The 26,558-nt window shown below is 38.9% G+C and overlaps 1 protein-coding gene across 7 annotated transcripts in view; it reads left to right on the top strand.

Annotated features, from left to right (window-relative positions):
- PPARA (peroxisome proliferator activated receptor alpha) overlaps positions 1 to 26,558 on the top strand; it is a 77,644-nt gene that overhangs the window by 5,879 nt on the left and 45,207 nt on the right. For 6 of the 7 annotated variants that reach the window (XM_067305028.1, XM_013947613.2, XM_013947614.2 and 3 more), the window contains exons 1-4: positions 88 to 205; positions 1,330 to 1,386; positions 2,237 to 2,369; positions 2,469 to 2,714. The gene's annotated coding sequence lies outside the window, so the exon portion shown is untranslated. Of the gene's footprint in view, positions 1 to 87; positions 206 to 1,329; positions 1,387 to 2,236; positions 2,370 to 2,468; positions 2,715 to 26,558 lie in introns of those variants that run through there. The other variant, XM_067305016.1, reaches the window with a different exon arrangement.

Raw genomic sequence — 26,558 nt, 5'->3', positions numbered from 1 at the left:
ATTAAACCATAGCAATCTTAAAAATACCTTACACCTTAACATTCATTAGGTTGTTTTGGGTGACAGAAAAGCAGTTGAGGTAAGCACTGCCGAGCGCATGGAGTGAGCAACATCTGGTGTTTACTTCCACCTGCTGATATGCCTTAAACACAGCTCTCACGTTATGGTGCAGCATGTCTCATTCAGTGCATCATTTCCACCAAAGGTTAGTAATGATAGGGAGTATGCTTTTCCCAAAAAATATTTAAAGCATTTTATCTCCACTGCAGTCCAAGCCTGAAGAATCCTAGAAACTCCCTTTCCCCCCCCCTTGTTAATTGCAGACCCATGGGTTCCCCCCCGTTAATTGACTTTAATCATCAAAAATGAGGAGAATGTGTTACTTGTTAGATGCTTATAATTTCTACCTTAACTCACCTCATAAAGTCTCCTCCCTATTTAGATATCCTGATGGCTTAGTCAGAGGACTACAAATCAGCTGGGGTACAGCACCCTTAGGGGAAAGGATAAAGCTAGAGGGGTGTTGACTGGTTATTGAGATGAGGAAAAGAGCACTGGTGAGTGAGTAGGGGTGTGTTACACCTTCTTGTGGGAAAAGAAGAAGGAATGTGAAGCTGACAAGTCGGTATTAACAATTCTTATGGCAATTGATCCTTAGGAATTGCTACAAGTCCTATTACTGAATACAATGAGAAAAGGGCCATACCCATAAGCAGAAAATTCGACTAAGTCCTGTAGATTCAGTGAAGCAGATGCTTTTTAGGAGTGTTTAGTTTTTAAAAAAAAACTCCTTGGTTTTGCCTTGCTGTAGCTTACACCCTTGTTATTTTGCTGCACTAAAGCACGGCTGAAATGAACCGGCCCAGCGGTTCCCCCGGAGGTTGGGAAGCCCTTACAGCGAGGGAGGCCGTGGCTCCGTGAGCATGTGGAGACACCTGCTGGCAGGGTCAGTAGGACTCTCTTCACAGCCCTGTGCAATACAGCACCGGGTATCGATCATCCCTGAACTAAACCTTTGTGATGAGCTAGGCTAAAATAATAGAAAGTCCTTTCTTTATGAAACTGTATATATTGTAGCAAAAGCTTTCGAATTTATGGCTTAGAGCTTGGGCCTAAGCTCGAGCCCTCCTGATGTTGCCTGGCCTTTCTAGAGGTAGTGCCAAATCCTGCCCAAGTGTCCCTGTGCTGAGCCCACAGCTTGAGCTTCTTAGCTACGCTGCTGCTAAGTTAAATATTTTAAAGCTACACGTTGTAAGTAATGCCCCTTATTCCCTTCTAGGACCTTTGAGTTTTATGGTGTTTGCCCTTTTTTTCTCCTCCCCCTTACAGAGCATACGGGCGTATCTGCAAGCCAAGCTGCCATTCTGCGTTACCGAAACTGCGCAGGTAATCCTTACTGCCCTTCTAGGCATCTGGCTGTTTGTGCCTTCCCTCGCACATATATGTCATTAGTCTGTTCACAGAACGTTTCCCCTGTCTCTGCCGTGACACCTTTAGCTCGCTCGTTCCCTTCCCTAAATCCAGTTCAACTTTGATTTTTCCTGGGTGTTCTTTATCTGGCAGCAGTAAGGAGGTACTGAAGCAGGTGGGTCTGGAGGAGCTCAGCACCTCAGCACAGCTGTGCTGTGGGTAGGCAGGTGGAGAGCGCTTGTCGGAGCCAGACTGCTGCTGCTGCAGCCTTGGAGCCTGCTCCTCTTGGAGAGAGCCTTGCCTTGCTGATTTACAATCCCTCCTGAGTGCCTCCGATGGAATTATAGCCCCTTGTATTACATGCTGCCTTCTCTGTTATTCTTACTGCGCTCTACAGATTTATGGCAGCTTTTAAGCCAGGCAGTACATGAAGAAATATGATCTTAGAAAAATAGAGAGAGAACCAAAGGAGGTCAAAGTGTGGGAGCTGAACACTATACGGTGATCCAGGATTTCCTTTTATTTACTGCTCGCACCTTCTCAATCTCAAGCAGGTTTCGGCTGTCCCAGCCAACCTTAACCCATGGGCTGGGGAGGAATCAGGAGGCTATGGAGTGAGACGCTTTGCTGTTGGCAGATATCTTTTATTATGATTTAGCACACATAGGAAATCCCAAAATATAGTTGGTGAATTACACGAATCCTACGCAGAGTGCCAGAAACATGCATAGCATCAGAGTATGTAGGAAGCCCATGTTTGGCCAGACAGGCTTTCCAGCTGGTACAATCTCTTACTGTGGCACTGACTTACACTCTTCTATGTTAGCGACGTCCTGCAGAGCTCCTTTGCTTTTCATGCGGAAGGAGGGTAATCTGTGATAGTCTTCCATAAAGTGAAGTGGAGCAAAGACTATGCCTGATTTTCATCAGTATGATTGTGTGACAAGGAAAGTAATGCTGTAAGTAATTCTATTTTATAGTGCTGTTTACATGTATTCATAAATTATTCTGAAACTGTAGAGCATAGAAAAAATACAGGCTCTGTTCTTACTCTATAGACTCATAATGTGAGAACCTAACCTTGCAACATGCACAGGAAGACACGAGCGCAAGGGCAGAGCTGCACAGAGCCATCTGCGGGAGGGTAACGGCCTGCATTAAATGCTGTGTGTCAAGATACAAAGACAAACAGCTGGCAAGAGGAAAGAAAGCTGTAACTGCAGCCAACAGGCGACTCCCGAGTCAACAGCTACTACTGAGGCCCTTGGGATGGACAGCAGGAACAAGAGCATTTTCCTTTATAGGTGAGTGACATAACCCCCTCCAGTGTCATGCTCTTCATTAATAAGACAAAGTCTGATGTGCTCCCTTCACTCAAAGACTTATTATTTCTCTCTCTCAGCAAAGAAATTTGCTTACCTTCTGGTTACAGCCTAGGGCTATAGCGAGGGTTCAATTTCTAAAAGGCAGGTCCATCACCCCAAATAGGCACCTACTATCCTGAGTGTCCAGAACCGTTTAGCCTTGTAGGCCAAGATTTTTGGATGTGTGTAATTATTTAATGCCTGCCATGCTGTAAGCCCTTTTCAAAACGAGGAAAATTAAAATAGGACAGGCCTTGGGTGCTTTTTGATAATTTCACTGGCCACTAGTCCACATCTGAAGCACCTTATCTTTTGAAATCTGAACTGTCATGGGGTGCTAGGTAGATATCAGCACAGCTTGGTTGACACCAAACTGCCTTCCTTGGATCTCATGTAGAAAGACTTGGTCACTTGAGTCCAGAGGTCACTCAAGCTTATGAAATGGATATTCCACATGGAATAGCTTTAAAGATAAATAAACCAGATAATCAGAAATAATTTGCACAAACTTTGTTACCCTGCTCAGTTATGCGCGACTGCTGCCATTGCTTCCTTCTGTGCAGTTCCTCAAAAGCCTGCAGCTTTGTCCTAGAAGATAGCAGCTGTGGGTCTCCTTTCTCATGAGGCTGACCCGAACTTAGAGGTGTGTCCAACACTCATCAACATCTGGCTTCAACTTATGTTCCCTGGCTCTCTATTTTCCAACTGATTACTGAGTTTCTTGTGCTTATTTCCCCACAGTATGTACTGTTTATGGTGACATCAAAGATGATCTCTTTTAGAAGGGTTAACACTACCATGCATGTTAAAGCCTAATATCTAAATTGGTCCTTGTGTATTTTGAATATACTACATCATTAATATGCGACACATAGCAGGTCCTCATAAAATGCAAACATGCTACCTCTATTTTTCCAATGGTGTTATAACGATTTGCCTCATCAGAAGATCCTATGTATTTTTTGAGTGGAGTTGTCCTCAACATAGTCTTTGATTATTGATGATGTGTAGAAGGTGAACAGTAACCAAAGGCTTCCTGTCTTGTGCTGTAAGAGATGTAGGAAATGGCAGGTTCAAAATGATCAAAAAGAGAGGGTTCTTCACAAAATGTTATAGTTAAATTATGGAGATCTTTTCTGCTGAATGTATCATAGTGCACTTGTCAGATCTATAGTAACAGGTCTAAGAACAGTAACCATGAAAGGTTTATAAGGATAGTCACAGCAGATACAGCAGTCCTGTCTCAGCTGAGGATGGGTTTTTGGAAGGCCAGAGTCTAATTTTATGAAGTGACTTTTTCACTTAAGTTTAATAGTTGTGAAAGGCTTTTCTTGTGGTAGGAACACTAACTTGAAAGAGTTTCTTCAAGGAGCTGCTACAGTACTAAATTTGCTTTCATTTAGGTGGTTTTCCCTTTGGCATGTTTATTTTCCAATATTGACTTGGCTTTAACAGAAGGGAAAAGGAGATTGTGGAGATGAACATGGAAAAGATAAAACTCAAAGCTGCTATATTTTTGTGGGCCACCCACTCTGGTCAGGAAGTGGACTTCAAACTGAGCGCAGTCTCAGGTTGATAGCTGACTTTCTTAGGGGTAAAAGATAGTTGTGTTTTGCATTACATTTCAGTATCTTTACAAAATAAAGTAGTTTGTTTATGCAAGAGTTATGAAATGTTCCTTTGATTCTCTTCTCTGTCAGGAACCTCTTGTCCTTGCACTAGATTTATGCACTCAATTGCAACCTCTCTAGTGGGATACGTAACTCAGGTTTTATAACAGAATGAAAGTACAGAGGCTCAAACTTTATTACAGTAGTACCTTTTTGCTGGTCTGTATGTTATGCATCTTTTAAATGAAGAAAGGTCAGAATACTACACCTCCCCAGAGAGGGGCACAATATCTTTATCTGAAGAATAGAGACAATATTGTATGCACGTATACCAAGACTTACTGTAAGGATAAAGGCATTAAAACTGTGAGGTTTTTACTTAGCGTGGCTAAGATACGCAATAACAACTGTCAGATACTGGTTAACAATCAAACAGTAACTGAAAAAGTTGCTTTACACTTAACAGTTTCAGATGACTGCAGCTTTTTTCCCCTATACCAATGGAGATTCAAATATAGACCAAACTTGTTCTAAAAGAACAAGAAAACAGAAGAATTTACTGATGAGTTTTATACCCTGAAAATGCTCATCTCTGGATGCTAAATCTAGATCCAGCTTGTATATGTGGAAAAAAAACCCTCCTAAATACGGCTTTAGTTTTCTACTTCACAGTTACAAGCAGAAAATACCCATGAATCAATAATGAAGGCCTGTATACACTCTGCTGGCTCGATAGCATCCTTAATCTCAACCAGGGACTGTAGTAAACCACAATTCCCTAGCTGCAATAAATGCTGCAGACTCCAGAGCCAAGCACAAAGTTTAATTAAAAGCAAATTGATATATATAAATTTGCTGACACAATCTCTCACTCTTGCATCTGAAATGTATATAGGCCTCTTCCTGAAGACACTGGATGATTTAGACTTCAATTTCACTTAAGAACCTCTCCACTAATACTCTCCAGCAAGTCTCTGTGCACACTACATAAAGCCTTTCTGTTAACTAGATGCACTGACCTCCCATTGGTGTACATGCCTAGTGTATCAGCTGCTGAGTAATTTGGCTAATTTAAGACACTCAGTGAAATTTTCCTGTGCTCTAAATAGCCAGACATCTTTGAACTTTTAGAAGGAATTACATTTGGCAGTTAATGAGCATTACAGCACTAGTTCATAGATTATGTTTTGGCTATTGCTATGCTGGCAATTTTGGGGAAATGTCTCACTGATGCTTTAGCACCAGACAAGCTCTACTCGTGTTAGCAATGTTTGACAAATTGTTCCATAAACATTAATGAGACGCAGTTTCTTGTAGACTTGTGTCCCGAGTCTACCCCAGCACTACACAGCTCAGCCTGAAATCACTCCTCCTTCCCTCCCATGCATGGTAACCACCTGCTGGACGTGGCACAGTCTGTCCTGTGGGCGCTTGGTGAGAATCACAGAAAAGTTGGGATTGGAAAGCACAGAGAACATCTGGTCCAACCTCCCACTGAAAGCAGGGCCTTGGATTAGGTTATCCAGGGCAATGTCAAGCCAATTCTTTAATATTTCCAGTGAGTAAGATTAGGAATATTTCCAGCGAGAGAGGTTCTGCTGCTTCTCTAGAAAGCCTGTCCCAATGTTCAACTGGTCTCAGGCTGAAGAATTTTTTTTTCCAGAAGAAATTTCCCCTAAAGCAACTTGTGCCCATTGCCTCTTGTCCAGTCACTGTGCATTCATGTGAGGAGAGTCCCTTCGTTTGCTCTGTAACTACCTTTAGGTGTTGGAAAACTTATTAGATCCTCCTGAGCCTTCTCTTCTCTAGGTGGAAAGAATCCAGTTCCCATAGCCTTTCTCCATGTGTCTAGTTCTCCAACCCTCTGATCATCTTGGTGGCCCTCCACTGGACCATCCCCAGTTTTTAACGCATTTCTTGAATGGGGAGGGCCAAAACTGGACACCCTATTCCAGGTGTGGCCAAACAGGTCCCAGGTATGTACATTGGCTGGCATACTAGCACATACATGCTAATTGAACTGGCAGGCCAGACAAAATACTCTTGAGTTTACGCTAAAGCTATTTCTTTGGTGGAAGCACTACTTTGGGTCTTTCATCTAAATCCATAATTTTGATCTTTCACTGAACTTGAAAGAACTCAGAATCTCCCATCTGTCAAATTTGGCTGAAAATGGCCAAGTTAAACCTTTTTGGTGAAAGGAGACTGACAGGCCGTGTGATCAAGAAAGGTCATTTATTTTGGCAACTTGAGTTTAGTTAACCACTAGTATTAGTATTTATGCTTGAGATGACTTGGGGGGAAAAAAAAAATTCCAAAGCAGACTTATAGCAGTACTGACATTGCTGCTGGCACTGGTAACAAGGGCAATCATGGGCAATTTCCTTAAAGCTGTCCTTGCAAACACAATTATAGGACTCTAGCACATCTTCGTTATCTGAATATGCTATTGAGACTTCCTTGGGGCAAAGCCAGCTCTGATACTGATGATTTGTCTGACCTGGGACCAATTTTTCGATGCTGATTTTTTCTCTGTGTGGAAAGGGAGAAGGATGACAACTGTTATTGGACTTGGGAATAATATGAAATTTAGCTGGTTTTGCTTTCTTAGTTTTATTTTCTGAGGAGAAAGTGCTATCTTAAAAAAAAAAAAAAGTGTACATATCACTAATGATTCTGGTATAAAATATTAAGCAATATCCCAGTGGTAAACAGAAGCTTCTGACACAATCTGAAATACACAGTTGTAACTAGCTATCATAAAATCATTGTTCATGTATACTGGGGACCAACTCACAATGCCTGATATTTCTGAGCAAAAGTTAATCTCTTCCTCTCCTCTTTCATATATGGTGGTATTTGTTGATTTACATCCAGATGACGTTTTGGTGTTATGCAATCTATTGATGCATTGCTAAACTAAAGTTAACTATGGGATCTTCATAACCCAAACTTTTCTCATGCTCTTGAGACACAGTAATGTGGCTGTTGCCACTGTGCACCAAGCTAGATCAATAAAGATAAATCTTGCATTCATGTAAGTAGATGCTTACAGAATGATGGGAAACCCAGTCAGCTGTTGTTAGACTTAGAGGCAATTGCATTTTGCATTAAGGGGAGACTTTTTTTTTTCTTAAGGACTAGAATTTCCATTCATTAACTGAAGCTCTGTTTACTGCAGTAGAGTTATACAAATCAAAGCAAGAAAAGATATAATCTACAGTTAAAAGATTTATCTTTAGCTGTGCCTCAAGTTTGTTTTCATATGAAAGAGTAAAATGCCAAATTTACAGACTAAGAGTATAAAAGATTTCATCTTGCAGTTTTTGGAACATCTAAAACTCGTGTTGGAAATACCGAATGAGGTTCTTCCTTTACCAAGCATAAGCTCAAAACTGTAGATTAACTTACTCTGTTGCAAGATACTAATACAAAGATGAAGCCTGGAAAAAAAGCTGACTGGCAGTTATTTCATCAAAACAGAAAGCTCAAAGCAAATTTTGCCTTTTTCATGTTACCAGTTCTCCTGCTATGAATAGGGTAACGTGGAGCATAAAGCAAGGGAAAATGAGCTCAAACCATATAATAAAGTATCAAAATATTCAGATCACAGGAATATGCTGTAAAATACAAAAATAAATGGAAATTTTAGGGAGAAAATTCTACCTGTCTTTTCTTATGTTCCTTTTCCGATTGAACAATAGAGTCAACATACTAAATTGCACATTTATTTTTAAGTTTGCCTTATCTAATTACAAACAAGGAGTTCCTGAAAAAGAGAATGAAGTCCGGATATGCAATAATGGATTGTTTTTTGTAATTAATGCATTGAAATATGTGCAGCTGATGCTAAAACACTCAAGTGGGAAAAAGTAATGCAAGCCAAGTTAAGGTGGAAAGCCAATAGGCTGACACTTGTCCATTTTCTCCCAAAGGGAGAAATTTTGGAGAATCCTGAAAAAGAAAAATAAAAGCAGGAGGAAGGGAGGACATGAGGAATGACTCAATGGGAGGCAGAAATGCACCTGAGATTGCATATGCGCAACATGATGAAGATGGAAAAGTAATTTGGGGAGTGAGGAGGATGGCAAGAACAACCTGTAGTGGAAGAATTGGGCTTGGTCAGCAGGCAGAAACCTGATGCTGGAGAGACTCTGAAGCTGAGCCTGGTCAGTCCAGTCTGAGTTTTTCAGAATGTAAATTCCTCCTGGTCAACAGAGCCTTGTCCACAGTGAACTAAGTATACGTTAGCAGTCTGTTTTTTACTTCTGGCTCTAGTGTTGTACTATAGAAGCCTAAAATAGCTATGTTAGAATATGTGTGGAAACTAAAAGTTTGTCTAAAACAATATTTGAACTCTCAAGTGTGGGAGATTCTACAACCAGGTGAGAACCAGAAGGATCCCCTGCAACTTAATATTCAACAGCTGTTGAAACTTTTGAAGTCCCTAATGTGTAAGAGGCAGTCATGGAAAAAGGAGTTGGGGAGAAGAAATTTTAGAAGCACTGTTACTAACTTACAGGTGTAAATGTCCACTGAAGATTGAAGTAAATATGAGTGAACTGGCAAAGACAGAGAACTTGGAGAAAATTATGGAAGCTGCTGAAAAGGAAAACTTTTCAACAATGTCAAAATCATTGAGGGGTGTGTTAAAGAGGGTAGGAATGAAAAATGGAATACTGGCTTAACACTGCACATCAAGTTGAAATAAACTCTACATTCTGATGCATCACAAATATAAAGCAAGGATTTCAGCTTTCAAACTTTGGGAACCTGTGTTATAATATAACCTGTTTCATCTGAGTCTTATCTGAGATTCTGAGATGCGCATGAAGTTCCCTAGTTAAAGACAGAAACCGAGAAACTAAATACTAGATTTTATTTAAGAAAATCAGTTAAAGTAGGAATTACAAAGAAGTAGTAGAAATTATAAAGAAAAGCACTGTAACTTTAGTTATCATGCATTACATACCCAAAATATGAATCTATCTTAACATCTTTCTTCCTCATTTGATACTTGTTTAACATATTTTCCATTTACAATAGTGCCTTTATACAAAGTTTCTCAGCTCTTCTACAGCAAGTGTTACTGACTTAATATAAAGCTGCGCTTTGAAAGAAGAGTTACTTTCCCTTTTGGCAGTTCTAAATATTTCTGTTTCAACTTTATGCTCCTTCCCCCTCAAGATCTGAGTTGCAGAGCTGCTTACTTCAGTCCCTCATGGAGGCCTATTTGTATTGGCTTTGATGTAAGCAGTAAGCTTCTTGGTTTAATTTTAACTTTTCAAGGGAAGAGTTTATTCACAAATTAATTACACAGCATGAAATCTTAAAAGCTTTGGTTAGATGTTCATGGAAAAAATGCATAATGAGTTTGCTTGGGAAAAATGTTACAAAATTGATGTTCTAGATGGAAAAGACAATGAACTTTCATGGAGAGAAAAGAGAACAGGCAAGATGGGAAGGGCAAGCTTTGACACAGACAAGGAAAAGGCTGCAGAATGGCATTTAATTTGCCCATTAGGCGAACAGATGTCCGGACTGGAGGGACAAATGCTGCACAGGGAGAACAAGAAATCTTGCTTTTCCAAGTAAGAAGTTCAGAATGTCGTCTGCTGAACTTGCCACTTTGCTTTTCTAATGCTTAGCAGTGCTCTGCAGGGGAGCAAGATTTTGGAAGCGTTACAGTTACTTTTTCTTCATACCTTTTAACTATCTGTGGTCATTTGTTTAGTACTAACAGCGTGCATCATATTTTCCAGGACAGTAATAAATCGTTATGCTTGAGCCTGGGTAGCTCCCACTAGCAGTGTGTCTATGTGTGTAGGATCTATAGGAAGCCACAAACCTCACTGAGACTGGTAGACGTGATGGCTCCTTTCATTCTTTTTGTTCAGTGAAAGCTAAAATAGCTGCTACCATGACAGTTGCAAATTAGCCTGCCAATGCTGGGGTAGGTCGTGAGCTGGATCCTCAAAAAGAAATCTCCTGACTCTGAAAGCAGAAGTGGGAGCCCAGCTTTTTTTTTGGTGGAGCTGGACATGGCCAAGATAAAAGCCAGAAGCAGAAATACAAGCAGAGAGATGCGTCTGGAAAAGCAGCACTTTGAGTATATTTGTTGTAAATAAATAGGATTATATAAAAGAAATTACATATGGATTGTATCATCGGTTACTCTTCCCAAAGGGGAACAGCCTGCAAGATACGGAGTATTGCTTAATTGCTGAGACTACAAAGGAAAAAACCCTGACAGTGTCTCAAAAATCAAAAAGGCTGAAATAATCTTAAATAAGAGCTGGGTATTTTCTAAAAAGAATTAAAGCAGCAGCAGGGAGCTTCCCCAAAAGAGCTTACAGAGGACATGTACAACTGACAAGAACGCCAGTTAGAAACTTGGGTGAGTTCAAAGAAGGGGCCACTTTCACTGGGTACGCAGACAGCCAGGGAGGTGCCTCCAGCGCCAAAAATTAAACAGAGTCCTTACAAATGCAGCCAACCGTGGGGATATTCACAGGTCAACAGTGTTGTTAGAGAAACGCTGCTCCTGGTGTGCAAAACTTATGTGGGGTGGCCCCTACTACAGCCACTGCGCAAAGCTGAGCTCGGAAGGGAAACCAACAGCAACCAACAGTGCGATTTTGCATTTCCGGAGCAGGGGAAAAGCCTTTGTGGCTCCCCTATGTGGCATCCTAATATTTAAGTTTTTCTTTCATTTTGGCCAGAGATGCTAGTGTTTATAGACCCCAAAACACATGGCATAAGAGCAGTAGGTTATCACTATAAAAGCCTAAGTTTGCTAGAGATAGAGCATCAGCTGAGAGTCTGTAGAATGTTTCTGGTTTGGGAAAAAGCAACTGGCCTAAAACACAAAGAATTGGGGTGGGGTAGGAAGGAAGGGAAATGTTGCTTTACCTTAAAATAATTAGAAAAGGGGAAAAAGTAGCAATGGAAAAAATATCTAATCTGAGCACCTAGGGAAAATCCTGCCCTGAAATTCTAATGCCCAGCTCACTATCAAACACTTCTCTAGGGAGGAAAATTTATCAGCAGTTAGATTACTGCAAATGTATTTAAAAAGTAACCTTTTTTTGCCATTTATTAAAAAACTGTTCTTTAAAGTCACTGTAATTAAGCTCATTGATACCCTAGATGCCTGAGACGAGGAGGAGTGCTGATGGCAGATAAAATCCAAGAAAAATGATGAAGATACTGCATTTATGTGCTTTTAAAGTCCAATCCTGGGCCACTAGATGGCGGCAGGAGCAGCTTCCCTGGTATATGATGAACAAAAAAATGTTTTCTCCCTTTCACACCATACCGAGCAATAGGCGAGGATGTATTAGGTTTGATCAGAGGCATTTATGAAGGGAATTCACACTGGGCCTAAATCTAATGATGAAAAATAGCATAATGTTGCCATAGGTCTCAGGAAAATATGCAAGAAAGTACAATTTATGAATAGCAAGAATGTGTCAGCTTTTTATTTAGGAGGCTGCAAGGACAAGTAAAATACAGTGAAGCAAACAGGAAGTCAAGAAGAATTAATCTGCTAAATATACACCGTAAAGCAACACAAGACAAGCACACAAGATGCCTCCATGCAGTGTAAGGAGGGAGATCCTGGCAGCCTGTGACATAAGAATTGGTCTCTCAAAGTCTTTTTTTTTTTTTTTTTTTTTGTGAAAAGCTATTGTCTGGGGTAGGTTTCCAGAACTGACTGAATCAAAGCATTGGGAAATAAGGCTGTTAAAAATATATATATCTATCTGTGCTTATCTCTTAGGTCCCATTTAGGATTTTGAGGACTTCAGTGAAACTTAGAGAGGATACAGGCCATCAGTGTGCTTTACCCGGTGCAGATGGTGTCTGGCAATGAAATTATAGCTCTAAAACCTCTGTACTCCCTGCCCTCAGCTGTAACCAGCAGGCTCCACAACCCCTACTTATTTACTATGTGCTGTATCCCCTCCCTTTATACAGCCCATAAAAAGAAACCAAAACACACCTGCAGTTGCAAAAGTTTCTCAATAATATCCTTCCAGTAGGACACAAGGAAAGTGGCTTCATCTGCCATGAATCACGCACAAGCAAATATAAATATTTGTTAACCTTGGGCCCTTTGAGAGTTTTAAGTGTTGCAGCTCAACCTGCAATCCTCATTAGGCAACACTGAAGCCTGTATCTACAGTAACATCTAAACTGGTTGTTTTTCTGAAACATCTGGGTTCAGTCAGAGGAGGGAGAGAGAAGCACAGTCTTAATGACATAAATATGCAGCTAAAACACGTTTCTTCCTCTGGAAGTTAGAGAAGTGGCAGTTCTCTGTGACCTCTGGATTGGTGAATATGTACTTTCCCATGTGGAGCAGTCAGCCACAAATTAATTGAGGAAAAATTATTCTGACTTTGTCCTGTGAATCATGTTATCCACAGAATTACACCATGATTTCTTTCTTGACCTACTTTGCTGGTTCAGTTCCAGCTCGGCTTGACCTCAGAATAAGTCCAGCCAGGCTGAGTACAAATTTCAGCTGAACCAAAATATGTGCTGCTTCAATTCTCATTTCTTGTTACGCTACATGTTAGCTAGGACTCAGAATGCTGTTAAGAATGTTACGCACTGAGGTTTTTCTGGCTTTTTGTGACTCTCATGGTTGTCCCTGTTCCAGCTTCCAAATCTTCATGGCTCCTGGAGCAAGAATGAGCTATGATGAGAACATGTATTCTGTGTAAGCAAAATATGATGTCTGAAAGGCAGTAAACAGCAGCTGTAAGTACCATTTACAGCTGTGCAAGACATACTTTACCAATATCAGAGACCAAAATAGACACAAAACTTCTCAGCTTTGGGTGTTTTGAATCCCAAAGGCTCCAGTCTGCAATTAAGTTCTGTCACACTTCCCTCTCCTGAGGTCAGAATCCAGTTTGAAATTCCAAGATGAAAAGGACCTGAATTTTAACTTACAAAACTGAAGTTAAGTTTTCAGCTACCATCCTTGTCATATCAACAAAACTGTGAACAAATTATTGATTACTAAAAAAGGTAAAAAGTGTCTTTTTTACAGGAGGATGCCAGTATGTTTTTTGCCTAAGGGTCATTAATACTACTCTGCAGCCCTAGACTGTATACCATTTAAAAATTGTATTTCTGAAGAAAATAGTTATGAAGTGCTCACTTTTCATGTGCATGTTTTGCTGCAAGGTAAAATAAACAGTAATGCCAATTTCCTGTCAAGTGTCTTAAACTTCCCATGTATACACATATGTAGGTATGAATGTTCATAGGTTTATTTGTTTGTAGTGGAGCACAAATTCTTGGTACTTAATGAAATGCTACATTGTACCAAACAGGACATATAAATTTGATCACCAAGTCTGTAGCAGAGAATCTCTTCTCCGCGATGCAATTTAGCATTTAAGGTTATTGAATAAATTCTCACAAAATACTGTGGCAGATATGTAGCTATCATTACCACTATTGTTATTATGTCGTTTCTCATAGAGCAAAAGAAAGCAGACAGAATTCAGCTGCGTTGACCAGTATTACAGCTTTTACAGTCTAGAGAAATCTGACCCAAAATTCTCCCTCTCCCTCCCTCCTACTCCTTTGGACCTTAGAACCTTTCAGCACATAGTAATATTAGCAAAACTATGATTTTGTAGTATCCAGCTTTTGGGTTGCCAATACTATTTAAACAGTAAGCATCCTTGGTGCACCGAGAAACAAATAGCCAACTTCTGTGACAATATTTTTGGTGTAAATCATTACATGGCGCATCACTGTGTTACTCTGGGAGGACTGTGGAGTATTTTGGACTTAGGTAACTCAAATTGTGAACTTTCCGTGTGCCAAATGTAACAGAACAAAAATATATTCCCTTGGTGTCTAGCAGTTGCAAGACTTTCACAAGTGAAAACACAGCAATCTAACTATAAATAGCAACTTAACTAAAATTAGATAGAACTGGCAGGCTATAATAAATGAACGGGAGCATTGTTAATATGCTCATCAGGTGTTGGAAGAGCTCCAGATCTGACAAGGACTGCTACAGTGCAAACTTTCTGTGCCTGGAAAAATGAGCAGAAATGGCTGAATGAACAGGGCCAGAGATGTTTGCATAACTGGATAATAATGTCAGAGACTGCCTGCCTGTGCTGATTAAATTGAAATGGAGTACTGCAGGTAGGAGTACTTCTCCATATTCCTCATTGCATTGGCTTGTTGATGCTAACGGAAAATGCCGTTAAATCTAACGAATCAAGAAATGTGGGAAATCATTTAGGGAACATTTATAAGGAGATACTCAGTAAAGTTAAACCATACTGGCTAATGGTGTAAATTTAAAGTAAGCGCATGTGGATATTTTCATTCAGCAAAGGCTAGGCTTCTCTACACTGCGACATGCTGAAGTTACTGAATAGTGACCAAAGACAGGAATTTACAGTACTCCAGGTACTTTGTGCTAATCTGCTGCCTGTTCCCCTACCACCGAAACACCAACCATGCTTTTGTCTCAAACAGCTTTTTCCAAACCAAAATGAATCCTATAGCACAGAAAGTGCTATTAGGGTCACAGAATGGTAGAGGGACTTCAACTGAGCGCATGATATATGCTGACCTTCTTGCTACACGTAGCACTATTGAAATGCAATCACTTCTGCACCTGCTGTCAATCAGCCTACACTTCCATATAAAGCTTTTTTTTTCCCCCCTCCTAAAAAATGGAGTAAGCTACTTCATACAAAGGCACCTTGAGGGCGCACTGTTTTTCCACAAGGGAAGGGAGTGCAAAGTAGCTGATGAATTGTGAATTTGCACCTCACTTGTTGTACAGTGTCTCTCCCATGTAGATAAACCATTTGTTTACTTCAGTTTAATTCACTTTGAACACAAATTAAGTTAAAGTAATTATAGCCAGCTGACTCCTAAATGAGTGTCCATAAAGGAATTATATATGCTCTAATTATATTCACTTCAAGTTCACATCTTTTTTGTTAATTCACTTTGACATCTTGTGCAGACAAGCTATTGGATATCTTGGGCTCAGGCCAAAGCACCTTGAAGATAAAGAAGGAGATTTTGAATTAGTCTCAATGGATAGAAGAAAATCTGATTCTAAAGGTTTCTAAATGAAAAATGTTAAAGAAATTATTCTATTAAATAGAAAATGTATAAATGACTCAAACATAAATGGATGTTTAACTATAACAATGACAAATCAACCTTTTTTATGAGAAACATTCAAATTAAACAGTATAGTACCAGGACTACACCCTTCTCAAAGCAGTGTTTGTCAACCCTAAGAAAAACACAAATTTACTCCTACTGTGTCACAATTAATCTGATCAGTTAAACGGGCTAAAATGTTTGCTATTGTGGCTGTCTTTACAGATATCAAATTTTCATATAGCTATACAGACTTGTTTTTAATATACAAAATGATTCAGGTCTTACATAATTTAGTTTTCACTCTGGCTTCAGGAAATAAGCATAAATTATTCTAACCCATACACTAAAAATAATAAATCTTTGATACCGATATTGCTACAGTCACTCTGCAGATTTGTCACCATCACATTAAAAAGACTGTATCAGTGGTCTGGAGGCTTCATGAAGCTGAAATGAAAAGTAGATGTAACATCATAAACTAACAGATAATTTCAGTTTAGGAGAAAGTTTGGATTGTAACAGTGTAAAAACTAATGCATTGAGATTTAATCCTAGAGGGTTTAAAAACAGCGCTGCTGTTTCTCAGTGAGAGAGTTTAATGTTTGGATGAACCACTTGATCGGCACAGTAGTTTATGGAATACCTGCTGTATTTTTAGCCCAGTAGGAACGAAAACTTTGCTGTACAGAGGGGTGCTGATAGCGAAGTATGTCTCTTCACTGGGGAAATGTTATGTGTCAGCTGAGGAGAAGAAACAAAGTCTAATTGGGATCCAAGTGTGCTTGCAGACTGTGTGTGGGCATGGAGGGGAAACCACCAACCCTACAAAATTACCTCAAACATTCCATATGAAGATGTAAAACCTGTTAGAACATTGCTCGATTTCTTTTGCAAAGTCTTTCTGGAAAATCCCCCCCACATTTCTTAAAAAGAGTAATAAATTCTGAAGATTCAAGAATAAAAGTTTCAGAAGCAAAAATATGCTGGATTCTGAACTGTGTGATCTTGATAGGAAAGGTATTAAATAAAGCTAACAAAGTAATTGATGAAAGTTCTGGCTCCATATCACAATTCCAGTCTACCCTATGGCCTCTTTCTTTTTCCTTTCCTTTCCTTTTTTCCAACTCCCTTGCTCCTTCCCAAAGTTTAAAATATGCTTTACAGTTATTGGTGAGGTAGCTACCACTAGAAGTCAGATGTTTATCATTATCTTTAGCATCATTAATAATTACCGGTGCTATATAGTTTGAAAAGAACATCATTGCAAATTGACTAAATTTATTCTCTTTCCTTCCCATATATAGATATATATATATATAAATGTTGTGAACGGCACCCTTTAGAAATCAGCATATTTAAGAATTGTTTAGTTAGAAGTTGGTGTAAGAAATTTGCAGTTTGATTTCCAATGAAAGCCTCTGTCTCTGTGTAATTTGTTCCTATCTCAGCGTGAAAACCTTAGAGAAACAGATAAACCTACACTATGAAGTATTTTAGCTGTCACCCTGGAGCTAACAGTCCAATTTTTGGAAGAGCTTGTGGTGTTCTATGGACAAAGATGCAATTTCCCAACACACAAAGAAATGTGCGTTGATTTGAGTTACTGATGTAACAAAAGTAACACAAAAGTTTTAGCTTTCACATTAGTAGTGGTGGTGAAAATAACTGCTAGATGCAATACTTGTACTTTTGGAATAGTGTACAGCAGTTTTTCATAATGATTTGAACCAGCCAAAGTAGCTGTATATGCTACCGTTCTCATCATGGTGATAGATAATCATGCTGAGATTGCATACACCTAACAACTTAGACCTCACAGTCCGATTTCAACCAACACTGACAGAAGGATATTAGATTCAAAGAAATCAAGTCCCCACAAATTATGTAAATATTGGCAGCTGAATAGTTGAAAAGAAAACAGGTTAGTGATTGCCTGGTGATTTGGGCCCATACCCACTGTATAAGGGAGCAGCCAGCTGGCCTATCAACACATGCATAGCAACAAATTGGCTACTTAGCCCCAAAATAAGAGATACTGGAGAAGTACTGTTCGGTATAGATGAAAGAATAGCACTGAAAGCAAAGGAAAGAGTTGGGGGAGAAGATGTGGCTAGCTGATGTTCTCATGACACAAAATGCATGTGAAATTTGGGTTTATTAGTTCTGCTGCACACAGAACACATGTACAATGTCTATGTATATATACATAGTTTTAATAAATAAGTCCTTGATTTTTCTAACTTGCTCCTGAGCACTTTATTAAATAGACTAATATAAAAATATATGTATAAAAATATATAAAATGTAGAAAGTTTATTTTGTTTTTTCCTGGAGTAGGAAACAATAGATGTTCATACAGACTAACATGAATAGAACAGCAACCATTCTTGTTCCAAGTATATAATCTTTTCACAGCTCATCATATATATTTTACACAACACAATACTATAATGATTTGCTGAGCAAATCATTTGCTCAGAAGTGCCTAAGCAAAATCAAGAACTTAATTTATTGAAATAAGATGTTAATTAAACAATTAACTAAAACAGCAGAAGGCAGTGACATCATGCCAATTGTATCTAGCTCTGCAGAGCTCCACCTATGCTATTTTGCTTCCAACATCACATGGCTCCATATAAATACTCATTAAATGATCTTATGATGACATCATTTATAGCCCAATGGCATGCGATAGGCTGTACAGCAGGTATTTAGTTAGCAGACTCACAGTCATTTGACAGCACATGCAAACTACATCCAACTGATTAATGGTGTTCCTTAAAGAAGAAAAACATCCCACCAAAAGGAGAGAAACTCCTCACTTAACCAGCTCCTTCAGGAAAATATTTTCATGGCATGTCTTTATTCCATAGTAAGCAAGAGAAGCTTTTATTTCCTTTTCATAGAAGAGATGACAAATCGTCTTTGCTATCTTTCCCTTGTTAAAGAAAACAGGTAAGTTGGGTTCAATATTTTGCCAGAAACCATCTAGAAGTAAGAGGAGAGCTTTAGGCTATCTGGATACAGGCCTCTGGATGTGTCATCATCAGTCCCAAGCTTTGCCACCATCCCAGCACTTCAAACTTCTGTTTTTGCTAGCTTTTCACTCAAGACCCTTTTCACTTTTCATAATTTTTCCTAGGAAAATTTGGAGGGAATCCAGTTTGTCTTTAAAATATATTCCACCTGATACACAGAATATCTCATATAAATAGCATAGAGACTATCTTCAAAGCTTACTATTTCCTTCACTATTTTTTTCAGAGTGCAGTAAATTCTCATAGAAAGATTTCTGTGACAGGAAAAGCTATCATTATGTTTATCCCTGAGAACAGCCTTTTATGCTGTATGCTGTTTTATGTTATCATTATCGCTATATTTGAAAATTATTTTCCAGGTATATTTGAAATATATGATTTGATTTTGTGATTCAATCCTGTATCTTCAGTCAACATTTTCAGTGGATCTTAGAAGCAATATTTTAGACTCTTGCAAGGTTGAGGAGTAGTATAAATTTTATAACTGGAAAACTCAAAGCATCCTGATTGTGAATGTCAGAGAGGTTCAACTTTATTATCAATTAGATAGATAAACTAAGTAATGGATTGACCACCTAGCAGTCAAATTTAAAGCACCTACTCTTCTCAAAGCAATTCCTCTTCCCTGCAATTTCTCCTGATCTGCGTTCATGTTGATTAATAGAGAATCAAACCCCAGAACAATAAGGGACAAATTGAAATTTCTGTGTAAATTTAAAACAAAACTTTATTGTCCTCAATACCATAATACTTTCTGTGGGTTCCAAAAATCACACTTTTCTTCTCAGAAAAGCAGGCCACTTCAAAATCTATTTGTAAAAATAAAAATTTTTGACATCTTGACCACAGGATCTGCCTCACCTCAGGACTGATGTAGAGTTCAGAGGGAGCTCTGTGATAGATCATTTAGACTACCAGTAGTTGAAGGGTGCACACTCAATTAAAAACTTATATTGATGTTGTTAACCTTCATGACAGAAGTGAACATACATAAGAGAATGGCAGTCCACTTCCTTGAAGGCTCAAGACTCCTCTCAGTAATCTGATTATGTTTTAACAGTTGTTTTTCACTTGGTAAAAGAATTCCTGTAACTTCAGTAGTGTTTTATGGTGGGAAAAAAACATTATTAGTGCATGGCTCTGCAAAAAGATAAGGTCCGCTGTGCTTATTCAATATTTACCTGCAAGAAGAAAGTCTGGTTTTTCTTTTCTACTTTACATGGAACCACACATTTTAAAGAAACAACACAGTGAATGTTTCGACAGCGTTGATAGTCCCCAAATTGCTGGAACTGGTGAGCTTCAGGCACAGCTGTAAAATCGATCATAGTCACAGGTGAATCGTGTTAGAGATATTAAGCCTATTTCATTGAGAAAAAAAAAGAAGAAAAAGAAGCCACCTGCCAGTGGTCATTTCCTGGAGTTACAGTTTGCAATAGAGCAGAGGGAAAGAAAAGAATGTACAAATGGTTTTTGGTTTGTGGAAACTGAATCAAGAGATCGAATTCACATGGTCCCAAATTCAGGGTCTGAACATTTTAAAAATGGGGAGACTATATCCAAAGTTTCTTTGTGTTTGTGTATGTCAGTCTATCCTCTCTTCAAGAGATAGATATGCTTAATTCTTCCTGCGAGGGTTATGAATCTGAAAACTGCCTGAAGGTTGAGAACATCTTTCAGGATCTGGTTCAATATGAAAAACTGTAGTAACTATCAGAGATGAATTGTTGCTCTTTCTGCTACAAACTTCTCTGCTGGATGATGATTTCAGAAGAAACAAAGAAAATCACAAAACTTAGCGTACCAGTCAAGTGGATTAGGAATAAGGAAGAACTGTGGTACAACCAGTTTTGTGGTGTTTTTTTTTTTTTAAGTAAAAAAAGTCTTTTTGTCTTTATTCAAAGGACAAATGGATATTCTTACAAATGTAAGCTTCCTGAATGTCTTATATCTCTTTTTCTTCCAAACAAACCAACAAGACTACAACTGTGTTTGTCCTTTTCTGTCTCTCAAAGGTAGAATAGAAAAAGGGTACAAGGGTTTTTATGTCCAGGCGTTTTCTAGTCTCTCCACTTCGTTTTTTAACCAAACACACTTACGTGGCTTGATGCAATGTAAACACTGGTACAAAAGTTCATAGTTACTCAATGTCTATTTACTTCATGCAAATATTTTTGTTATGACAGAATCATCGTTTTAGAGGATGGCCCAATTGTCCTGTTACTATTTTAAACTAGCTGCTGGTAATACCAAACTATTCATGGAGAACAGTACTTTATGGTTTGCTAAAACTGGATTTAGGGTTTTTTTTAATGGTTTTGCTGACTACGTTGGTCAGATTCTGCTGTCTGTACCTTAAAGCTTTGCTTCTCAGGAAGCTGTGGAAGAGGGACTGCAGTCTTTATATTTGATTCTTAGCAGAGAGTAATTTGAACAGCAAATAACTTTTTTGAGTTATAAATTATTTCCAGGAGGGTTACTTTTGTGTTATTTGCAGAGACAAGATTTTATTTTTATTATGAATAAGGAAAATATAAGTTTAAGGGAAATCAATGATTTTTGTTCTTGTAATGCAGTAAGACAAATGCAAGGAGAAATATTTTTAAATGATAGAGTTCCACTGGTTCCATTAACTCTAAAAGTCATGGTGTGCTTTCCAGTAAATCTGAATATAATTTAGGTCAGCACTGACCCTCATTTTGTGCAGATAGCGCTTGCTGAATAGTCATGTAAATATGATGAATATTAAAAAGTCATTTTAAAATATCACATGTTATGTTGAACTTCACTAACTAATTTGTCATCAGGCCTGAAATCTCTGCAATCCATATTATGTGTGGTCTTTACTATTTTTTTAAATAGTAAGTTTTTCTAGCTTCAGAGGCACCTTGATTTATCTGTTACCATATAGGAATATCCTCATGGACAACTTTTCAATTGATTTCTTAACAGTACCAACATCTACTCTGTATTCAGGCACAAGAGCAATAAGGAAGAGAAAGTCACTTTTATTTCTGTCCTATGAACTTGGCAAAAGGCCATGTCATTTATGGCACCAGGACAGGGAAAATATTAGTAAAAATACAGATAGGAGTAAGAAAGAACTGCAGTTGTTACACTGCAGTTAAGCCCAGTCTGTGAGGTAGATGAGCACTACAAATTCATCTGGAAAGAGGCATACTTAAAAGTTGCGAGCTTCTGAAAAGAAGCAGGTTAAGCCTTGTGAACATCAGCAAAAAGAAGCTGTATATTGTAAGTAAGAGAACATTTATAGCTCCTATGTTTAGGGCAGTCACTGGGTGCTGCAGCAAGTATGCCAATGTGCTTACAGCAGTAAATTATAAAGCAGTTTCTTTTGGAGCACTATAGATGTGCTTTCCATTGACGCTGCAGGGCTGGAAAAGCTGTGCTGACGGATCCACTAGGGCATCAGTGTGCATTTTCTCATGTTGCATCTGAGGGTGTGTTTTGCCTGATGTAAAGCAAGGCCGGTTTCATTTCTGAAATACAGCCCTTATAAAACCTGCAGTAAGTAAATTCGCTTTGACTAATATTTAGAGGAATAACCTGAACAGCTACTGAGTGTGACATGTCAGTGTTCCCTGAGAGCTCCCCTGTTTTCGGCAGAACCAAATACCTACAAATAATTTTATGATAATGACGATAAACTTTTGAGTGTAAGCAGTGCTAGGTTTCTGTGCTGCCTGACAGATAGGCAGAATAACCTGGTTAACGCTAGATGATTGCGCTTCTTACCACTAAGCTGCTGCAGTTAGTCATTATTTCTTTTTTACTGAAAAGTGATGCTCTTTTATTACATTTAATGCTACCTCCTCAGGTTAGTATAAAGTGGTGCTACATCTTCTCTGCTTCTGTCTTCACCTCCATGCAATTTCAGTTTTTTGGAGGCATGTCGATAAGAGGTGAATATAAACAGGAAATATATGCACCTATATATGTTACCCCTGAGAAAGGTGTTACAACTTTGTTATGCTGCCTGCATAAGAGGTGACCTCCTATCAGCTGCCTTACGGGCCATAGCTTTACCGTGTTGACCACTGATACTTTTTGGTAATGATCTCGGAGGAAGATGAGAACATAATTTTGCTGGTTTTGTGGGGTTTTTTTTATTTTTATTAACTTCCTGGGTCCTGTATCTCTTATACACTGATGAATCCAGCAGGGCAAAAATAATCACAATACTTTTCTCTCAGAGAAAAAGAGACAAAACCTAGCCATTTTGCCCGTGTCCACACAGGGTATGGGACGGAGGGGTTCCATGATACTAGTAGAGACTAAAGGACAAAAGTGTCTATAGCCTTTCTCCATTGTCAACATAGTGCAATTTGAAGGTCTCCATTTTTTTTTTTCTTCCACAATGCCTCTGCATCTGCTACATTGCAGCAGTACATAAATTCTCCTTTTACAAACATGTTTCTTTATACCAGCTCCCACCACTGAGCCAAAAATCTGAATACCGCCCGTAAAAATTGATGCAGCATGCGAAGTCCAAAGTGGCGTTAACAAGACATACAGGTTGCATTGAGCTTTCATCATGGCTCTTATTGTGACCCTTGTACTCTCCCACTCCTCCTGGGGGTTAGCTCTTGCTGTAGCATCAGCTCCTCTGTGAGGAGCTATCCCTTTACTTGCTGTAGAGCAGTTTACTCTCCTATGATGAATAAAAAATAACAGTGGTGGGTTACGGTATGCCTGGCATGAGGCATGTGGCTGCCAAGAGCTAAGACTTGATCCTTGCATTGCACAAAAAGAACGGTTCGGTGTATTTAGCACATTGCTCCAAGTGATTAGTCAAATGAGTGAGGGTTTTTTTTCTAAGGTGCCTGAACATTTTTAAAAAGTATTTTTTAATTCTGCTTGCCTGAATATTTTAAAAGAGTAACTTTTAATTCTGTTGAAGCAACAAAGCTTTGGAATTGAATTGCCTAATTTTTACTAGCCCTATGATGATTTGTGAGCAAGAATGGAAAAGCAATATAATGTAATGCACTATTGTACCAAACACATTTGCTCAATAATCTTGTTGGTATCCAGGAGCTTATCAGAAACCTCGTAACAGGTACAGGCTGCTCTGGGTACAGTCTGTTTCTCATTGAAATGGGATCTAGTTCAACTATATCAGTTCAGAAAGTTGCAAATAAATGTATATGGAGAAAGACATTTGGTACAGATTTTCGTACTTTTGTATTATCAAATTTTTCTTTTAATGTATGGTTTGGCATTCACTACAGAGTAACTCTACCTAGAGGCCCTTCAGTGAACAAAATTGCTGTGCTCAGCCCATTTGACACTCTGTGACATTCTTTACAGAAGGAAAAGGAGGGGTACCAGATTAGCAAACAAATGTAAAACTGATTTTAAAGTACATTACCAAGTAGTACAATATACATCTTCTGAATTTAGGGACATAAGTGGATTTCTGAGGAAAGTACAAAATAAATCGTAATTGATGCAGAGACACCCAGACTTTTGTGAGCCATGGAGCCAAATCAAATGTGAATACCTTCCAAAAGAAAACACTGCAACCAGGTTTCAAAGGCAGGCAAAATCTGACTAGATTAATTTAACATCTGTAGGCATGTTTCTAAATCAAAGCATCACTAGTGTAATATATATACCAGCTGTAAAGTTTCTATTTCTGGAGTGAAAAAATCAATGTAAGAGCTAAAAACAGAAAAAAATAATAATGAAAAAGGGTTGCTTGTTCCAACTGTGCTCTTCTAGGAATTACACTGTTAAAACAAAAAACAAAAAAAACAGCATTCTACTAATCTTTTGTTTTTAATCAGAAATTAATTTGGTTTGGATTAAGCACACTTCGATTCCAGTATACCACTCAGATTTTTTTAAATGTGTAGTTCAGCTTTATTTATTTAATGATAAATATTTTCCATAAATAGTTCAGGGGATTGTTAGTGGGCCAATGACTGATTCAAGTCTTTTTCTTCTCTCCAGCTAGGAGCAAATAAAAGCTGTTAAGCTGTCTCAGAATCTTTGCATTTTCTGTGTGGACAGGGAGCACTCAACAAAACTAAGAGAAGTGATAAGGTTTTTGCCCCAGAGAGCTGGCATGATAACTCAGGTAACCAGGAGCAAGAATTCTAGTACAATCTCGATGCTAGTAGTCGATGAAAAAACGATTAATACAAAAAAAGCGTGCAAAAAAAAAAAGGCTTTAAGGACTGATAGGAAGACACTAAAGGGCAATGGTGTGTTAGTAAGAAGGATGTTGCCCCAGTCAGGGCATTCAGAAGTAGGAGGGAAAGAAAAGAGGACTAAAACTAATATTGGTCAAACAGAAAACCATCCGCTCTCTGACTGATTTCACCCACTCCTTGATCTACTTTTAAACATGCCAAGTGAGTGGCCTTTTCCACCTTCTTCCAAGGTGTGGTTTAACAAACAGCTGAACTGGTGTAATGGCTCGCAGCTGCCAAAGGGGAAGCTCCTGCTTCCTCCTGCCCTGTCCTGAGGTCCTGCCCTCTCCTCCGCCCCCGCTCGGGTTTAGGTTGGTCCCTGGCTGAGTCAATTGAACTCACTAACCTGTGGAAAATTATCCAATCTTTCTGGTAGGTTAGTGAGTCAAAACTTGACTTGCTAGAGGGTTTGAAAAATACCAAAGCGGGTAAGTGGTGGGGGGGCAGGTGCCTGAAGGAAAGGGCAGGAGAGGAGGAAATGGGATTTTTCTGTTTTTGGCAATGTTGAGCTGCTGCATTGACCTTGCCACAGCTCCCATCAGACTACGCTGCTGTCTAAGCAGCTGTAGCCAGGGACGCCTCGGTGTGAGGAGTGCTTCCTGACTCAGTTTCCCTTCTTACAATGAAGCTGGGGCCTTATTCTTACTAAGGAAAAGATGCATTTTTGCTGCATGTTGAAATTAGAGTTTTACTGGATCAAAAAAAAAGGCTTTAGTTTGCTTTTATTTACACCAAAGCACTTGTCTTTTAGCATGGTAGTATGTAATAGATATCTAACTGTAAAATCTGAAGTGGAAAGACAGCACATGTAATTCTGCTGCCAAGTAATTAGGTGATGTCAGCATGCTCACACCCAGGGTTAATTGAGCCTCATTTATCCTATGATAACATAACAGTGCCTTGTCTTCACCCCACTTTTACAGTGGTGCAGGTATCTCAGTGTAAGTATGTGGCAATAAAGGCCATTCTTGTAATGACAAACCTGCTGACATGTGAGGCAGCGACAGTGCACTGTATCTTTTACCTAGCAACAACCAGTAAACTCCTAAAATGCAAGAAGAGGGAGGTATGGCAGGCATACAGGCAAGATTTTTTTTCTTTCTAGATGAATTAGAAATCAATTAAAGGTAAACTGAACTAGCCAATACATTTGAAAATTCAGCTCTGGATGTTAAACAAACATCTGTAATTACCAAAACCCCAGGATAAACAGCAAATAGTCTGTGTTCTTTAGCAAATATTTGTAGAGTTACATGAAGAGGAATTAGGCAATCCGAGTGACTGGAATCAAGTAATCTGATTCAAAAGGGATGCAAAAAATCCATGATCTAGTTCTAATTAACCATTCTTGTACTATGTTAAATAATTCCAGAATCTGTGGGTCTTTTAATAGCCAAGAGGTAATAACTGATTACTACCATTTCTCACAAATCAAGCACGTCTACATGTGAATAACTTTTAGTTTAGCTTCTGGTGGAACTGCCTCAGTGATCCACTGCTTGGTTGGTGTGTTTGCATGTACTGCCCTCCGCATTGCCTAACAGCCCTGGGATCTTTGGGATCTTCAGCTATGGCTGTTGAAATTGAGAGCCCAAACACCAAGTGCGTGCATGCTTTGTAAGAGGCAGATAGCTGATAGGAAACTAACTTTTGAATATTTGCTGCTTTGTGTTTATGACTATGAATTTTGTTTGCCAGTCTCTAGAGCCAAGCGCAGCAGCAAGCTGAATGTTACCTCAAGCCATCAAC

This window comes from Apteryx mantelli, chromosome 1 (assembly GCF_036417845.1).
Source record: "Apteryx mantelli isolate bAptMan1 chromosome 1, bAptMan1.hap1, whole genome shotgun sequence".
NCBI lineage: Eukaryota > Metazoa > Chordata > Aves > Apterygiformes > Apterygidae > Apteryx > Apteryx mantelli.
This window is presented reverse-complemented; position numbering and strand designations above follow the sequence as displayed.